The sequence below is a fragment of the Priapulus caudatus genome, unplaced genomic scaffold (genome assembly GCF_000485595.1).
Source record: "Priapulus caudatus unplaced genomic scaffold, Priapulus_caudatus-5.0.1 Scaffold887, whole genome shotgun sequence".
In the NCBI taxonomy this organism is placed as follows: domain Eukaryota; kingdom Metazoa; phylum Priapulida; class Priapulimorpha; order Priapulimorphida; family Priapulidae; genus Priapulus; species Priapulus caudatus.
This window is the reverse complement of record NW_014577948.1, coordinates 89,738-95,578: the sequence shown is the minus strand read 5'-3', so window position 1 is coordinate 95,578 and position 5,841 is coordinate 89,738. Positions and strand designations below refer to the sequence as shown.

Here is a 5,841-nt window from a genome sequence, read left to right as displayed (position 1 = left end):
CCGGTATTTGGGTTCTGTGTATATATAGATAGCCGAGTCGGTGTACAGTAACAGTTAGCTGACAGGTTAACTTGTGTATGTCTCAGATGCATTGCGTTGGTACGGTAAAATACACGGTCGCGATGTCCTGTCGAACCGCCAATTCTTGACCGTCGATCCCGCGTGGCAAACTTTTATTGTGTGGAATTTAAACGGGCGGAGCGTATTTAAACGGGGTCGCACGAGTTCAAACAGGGGGGAGTTTTCGCCAAACGGGCTCGCGCGCGCCCCTGTTTTGCGCCAACGTAGGAGAACCCTGTAGTGTATTTAGTAGTAAGGTAGTAGTAGTAGTAGTGTAGTAGTAGGCAGTAGTGTTAATAGTGGTCGTGGTAGCTAGTAGTAGCAGTTGTTAGTAGTAGTAGTAATAGTAGTAGTAGTAGTTGGTAGTGGTAGTTGGTAGTAGTGGTAGTGGTAGTAGTAGTAGTGGTCAGTGGTAGTTGCTGTATGGTAGTTAATGTTAATAGTGGTCTGTGGTCAGTTAGTAGTAGCGAGTGTAGCTACGTAGTAGTGGTTAGTAGTAGTAGTAGCTGGCAGTAATGTTAATGATGTTGTCGTCCCCGGGGTAGTAGTAGTAGTAGTCAGTAGTAGTAGTAGTACATAGTAGTAGTGTAGTGGTAAGTGGTATGGTAGTGGTAGTGTAGTGGTAAGTGGTAGTGGTAGTAGTGTAGTAGTGGTAGTGGTAGTGCAGTGCAGGTGGCATAGTGTTAATAGAGGAGCGTGGTGGTCGGTAGTTGGTGATGGTTAGTCGGTGTAGTAGTAGTAGTATAGTTTAATAGTGGTAGCAGTGTTAATAGGGGTAGCTGGTAGTGGTAGTAGTGTTTAGCTAGTAAGTGTTTATAGTTGAGCGTTAGTAGTGAGCAGCATCCCATAAGAGTGGCTAGGGGCTTGACATGTTAATTGGTGCAACATTTAAATCTGACATAATGGTGCAACATAATGGTGGCCGCCATCTCTCTCTTCTCTCTCTCTCTCCTCTCTCTCTCTCTCTCTCTTCTCTCTCTCTCTCTCTCTCTTCTCTCTCTCTCTCTCTTCTCTCTCTCTCTCTCTCTCTCTCTCTCTTCTCTCTTCTCTTCTCTGCTTCTCTCTTCTCTCTCTCTCTCTTCTCTCTCTCTCTCTCTCTTCTTCTCTCTCTCTCTCCTCTCTCGTCTCTCTCTCTCTCTCTCTCTCTCTCACTCTCTCTTTCATCTATTCTCTTTGCCTCTCACTCTCTCTCTCTCTCTTTCTCTCTTTCTCTCTCTTTTACTCTCTCTCTCTCTTTCTATTCTCTCTTGCTCTCACTCTCTCTCCTCTCTCTCTCTTTCTCTCACTCTCTCTTTTCTCTCTCTCTCTCACTCTCTCTCTCTCGCACACTCTCTCTTTCTCTCTCGACTCTCAATCATCTCGCCACGTTCGCTTTGTGTCGGCAGGTTTTTGAGTCGGCGAGCGCCATGTTTGCTCCGTCGGGCTGCACTTCGGCATGCCGAATCCGGGCTTGTCTTCGCGTCTGTCGGCGCATGTCGAACGCTGTCACCTGCTCACAGCGCCCCCTGCTCCGTCACACAGGCACGATATCGACATGAGCAAATACGCATCTCCTGCACACAGCCGCTAACGAACAGGTACGTGCAATCAACAGGTATTTTTTTTCGGTGCAATCAACAGGTACGTGCATCAACAGCGTCGGTGTAATTAACAGGTACGTGCAATTAACAGGTACGTGCAATCAACAGTTACGTGCAATCAACACAGTGTGCCAGTAAGTAACAGGTACGTGGCTAAGAAACACATATGTACAGTGATCAATGGGTACGTCGTAATGAACGGGTGTTGAATAAATGCTGTCAAACCTGTATACGAGATTGCCCTCAAGAAAATCGCAAGAGTTCTCCTTTATACAACGTGTCTGTTTTATATAGAGCGGTTTTACGCTACTTACTGCCACGCTAGAGTAATACCACGGTGTGCGTTACAGACACTGTGGTCCACGTAAACACAGGTTATACAGCATTACTGTGTGCTGTGCTTAGTCCAAAAAAAAATATTTCACCACCCCTTTCGCCGAAATTTGTGTCTAGAACGACAAAATCATTGGCTGGACTGTCGTTGCTACAGTGCTTAACTATTATAAACAACAGTTGATAACTCTTATAAACAACTAGTATTAACTATTTATAAACAACAGTTATTAACTATTATAACAACAGTTGTTAACTATTATCAAACAACAGTTATTAATATTCATAAACAACAGTTATTAACATATTATAAACAAGAGGTTTATTAACTATTGATAACACAACAGTTATTAACGTATTATAAACACGTTATTAACTTATTATAAACGAACATTATTAACTATTAAAACAACAGTTATTAACTTATTATAAACAACGTTTAACGTATTATAAACGACATTATAACTATTATAAACGAACAGTTATTAACTATTATAAACGACAGTATTAACTATTATAACGACAGTTATTAACTATTATAACGACATGTTATTAAAACTATTATAACGACAGTTTATTAACTAATTATGAAACGACAGTTATAAACTATTATAACAACAGTTTATTTAACTATTATTAAACGACAGTTATTAACTATTATTTAAAACGCAGTTATTAACTAATTATAAACGAACATGTTATTAAACTTATTGATAAACAACAGTTATTAACTATTATAAATCAACAGTTCTATTAAACATTATAAACGATCAGTTATTAACTATTATAACGACATTATTAAACTATTATAAACGACAGTTACTTAAATATTATAACACGACAGTTATTAGACTATTAATAAAACGACAGTTTGATTAAACTTTATAAAACGACAGTTATAATATTATAAACGACATTATTAAACTATTATAAACGACAGTTAAAACTATTTATAAACGACAGTTATTAACTATTATTAAACGGGACAGTTATAACTATTATTAAAACAAAACAGTTATTAACATTATAAACAACAGTTCATTACTATTATAAACAACATTTTAACTATTATAAAACAACGTTATTAATACTATTAACAACAACAGTTCATAATATTATAAACAACCGTTATTAACTATTATAAACAACAGTTATTAACTATTATAACAACAGTTATTAACTATTATAAACAACAGTTATTAACATATTATATAACAATCAGTTATTAACTATTATAAACAACAGTTATTAACTTTACAGTCGATGAACCATGTCAACCCTGAGATCCGCGTCTCGCCCACTGCGGCGGCGCCCTCGCGGGCCGCGACCGCTGGCGGCAGGGAAGACAGTGACGATTAGTGAGAGCAGCAGTCTGTCGTCACTGAGGAGCAAGAAGTGAGTGAGTGAGCGCGTGTGCTGGTCCTTCCTCCTCACACCACCCATCTCATCACTCACTCATTCACCATCTCCTCGCCCTCACTCATTGCACCATTTCCTCACTTCACTCATTTACCATCTCTCCTCGCTCTCTCTTATCTTTCTCTCTCTCTTTCTTTCTCTCTCTCGCTCTCGCTCTCTCTCTCTTTCTCCCCTTTCTTTCCATGTCTCTCTCTCTGTTTTCCTCCCTCCCTCCCTCTGTCTATCTATTTATCTGTCTCTATCTCTTTTTCCTTTCCCTCCCATCACTTCAATCGATCCACAGATTGAATTGTTTCAGCCTCACCTCTCCCTTCTCCTGCTTCTCCTCCTTCTACTCCTCATCCTCCGCTTCTTCCCCTTCTCCTTCCCTTCCCCCTTGCAGCTTCATTCTACATCGCTGAATCGTCCGCAGGTCGAATCGCTTCAGCCTCACCAACCTGGACAGCCCATCGAAGGGCTTCACTTCTCCTCATCTTCCTGCTCCTCTCTTTCTTCTTCCCTTCCCCTTGCAGCTTCTTTCTACATCGCTGAATATCGACCGCCCAGGTCGAATCGCTTTCAGCCTCACCAACCTGAGACAGCTATCAAGGACTTCACTTTCTCCTCATCTTACCTGCTCACTCTCTTTCTCCTTCCCTTCCCCTTGCAGCTTCCTTCTACATCGCTGATATCGATCCGCAGGTCGAATCGCTTCAGCCTCACCAACCTGGACAGCCTATCGAAGGGCTTCACGAGCCTCAAGGATCGCATGAACCCACTCGTCGTCGAACCTGTCCGACAGCTCGCTGGGCGACGATGAGACCATGTCCACGGTATTACTGCTGCCGTCGTGGTGTAGCGCGTCGTGCCTCTGTTCCTCCGTAGCGAAGCTGGTCAGTCGTGTAGCCGCGGTTCTGCCGTAAGCGCGCTGCCGCCGCCGCCGGCTCCTCGGCTGGCGCCTGCCGAACGAGAGGGGTGGGGCGCGACCCGCCTCCCGCTCCCCAAGGCGGGTGGAGCGGCACGGCCCCCCCGCCAGCGGTGGGTTACGGTCGTGTTTCTGCGTGTGCTGCTCGCCCGAAGTATCGTTTGACGACCACCTGCTGTGGTTTTTGTAGTCGCCTCCCCCCCTACCTCCCCAGGGGGGCGTGCGTTTCTTTGACGTCGTAGTTTGATTGTTTGTGGCGCGTTGTCTTTTGTGCCGTCGTCACGTCTCGCACGGGGTTTCGTCGTGTTTTTTCTCCCTTCTCTCTCCTCTCTCTCCTTCTCTCTCTCTCTCTCTCTCTCGCTCTATCTTCTTCTCTCTCGCTTATTTTTTCCCCTTTTTTTCTTGTTTTTTTTTTTATTTTTTTTTTTTTTTTTTTTTTTTTTTTTTTTTTTTTTTGTTTTTTTCCTTTTTTTTTTTTTTTTTTTTTTTTCTTTTTTTTTTTTTTTTTTTTTTTTTTTTTTTTCTTTTTTTTTTTTTTTTTCTTTTTTTTTTTTTTCCTTTTTTTTTTTTTTTTTTTTTTTTTCTTTTCCTTTTTTCTTCTCTCCTCATCTCTCTCACTCTCTCTCTCTCTCGTCTCTGGCTCTCTCTCTCTCTCTCTCTCTCTCTCACTCTCTGCTCTCTCTCTCTTCTGCTCTTCTCGTCTCTCTCTTCTCTCTCTCTCTTTCTCTCTTTCTTCTCTCTCTCTCTCTCTCTCTCTCTTTTTCTCTCTCTCTCTCTCTCTTCTCTCTCCTCTCTATCTCTCTCTCTCGCTTCCTCTCTCTCTCTCTGCTGCTTGTTCGTTGCTGGGCTGCTCCTCCCTCTCTCTCGGCACGCGCGATGGCTGCGTTTACGATGGCGCTTACTGGGCGAACCACTGTAGTGTGTGTGAGAAATTATTCCGCTAACGCATTGCCTCTGCATTTGCATGCGAACCGCTTGGGCGCCGCCGATGGTTGCGCCGCCGAATGCTCACTTGTTGTCTCTCGTCACGTGCAGAAGAGCGATACTCGGACGACGACAGCGACCAGTTTGTGATGGGTCGCCATGGAGGTCTGTCGTCGACGGACGGTATCTTCGCGAATCCGTCTGGCAACAGGAGCGCGCCCTCTATAGCGGACAGCTTCGGTTCCGGACACGCGCGCGGCGGAGACGAGCAGCGCTATACCTGAGCGCACAGAAACGGCACGGTGAGCGCCAACGCCATCTAAGTGGTTACATCGTGCAACAGTGATGTTCGATATCGGATCTATATTAACGTTCGACATTCGATTCTCGTCATATTCGCACGTTTATCACGCGATAACCGGTCGGTCTGACGTTTCCCTTGTGTGCCGGTAGATGCGGTGTGTCGTGGCGCTGTCCGGCGTGGAGGCGTGCGTGGGGAGCCGGGGATCGGCGAACTCGACGGTGAAGCTGCAGATGCCGACACGGTTGCAGCCGCTACGAGGTGCGGCAACATCAGCTACGACGAGTTCCACCAAGTTCACCTACAGTGAGTAACGTCCG

General features: G+C 44.1%; 1 long non-coding RNA gene across 1 annotated transcript; it reads left to right on the top strand.

The window, feature by feature from the left end:
- Positions 1-3,321: 3,321 nt before the first annotated feature.
- On the top strand, positions 3,322-5,368 carry LOC106814227. Its single transcript, XR_001394573.1, has 3 exons — positions 3,322-3,368; positions 4,074-4,204; positions 5,332-5,368. It is a non-coding gene; the product is annotated as an uncharacterized LOC106814227 (long non-coding RNA).
- Positions 5,369-5,841: the final 473 nt, after the last annotated feature.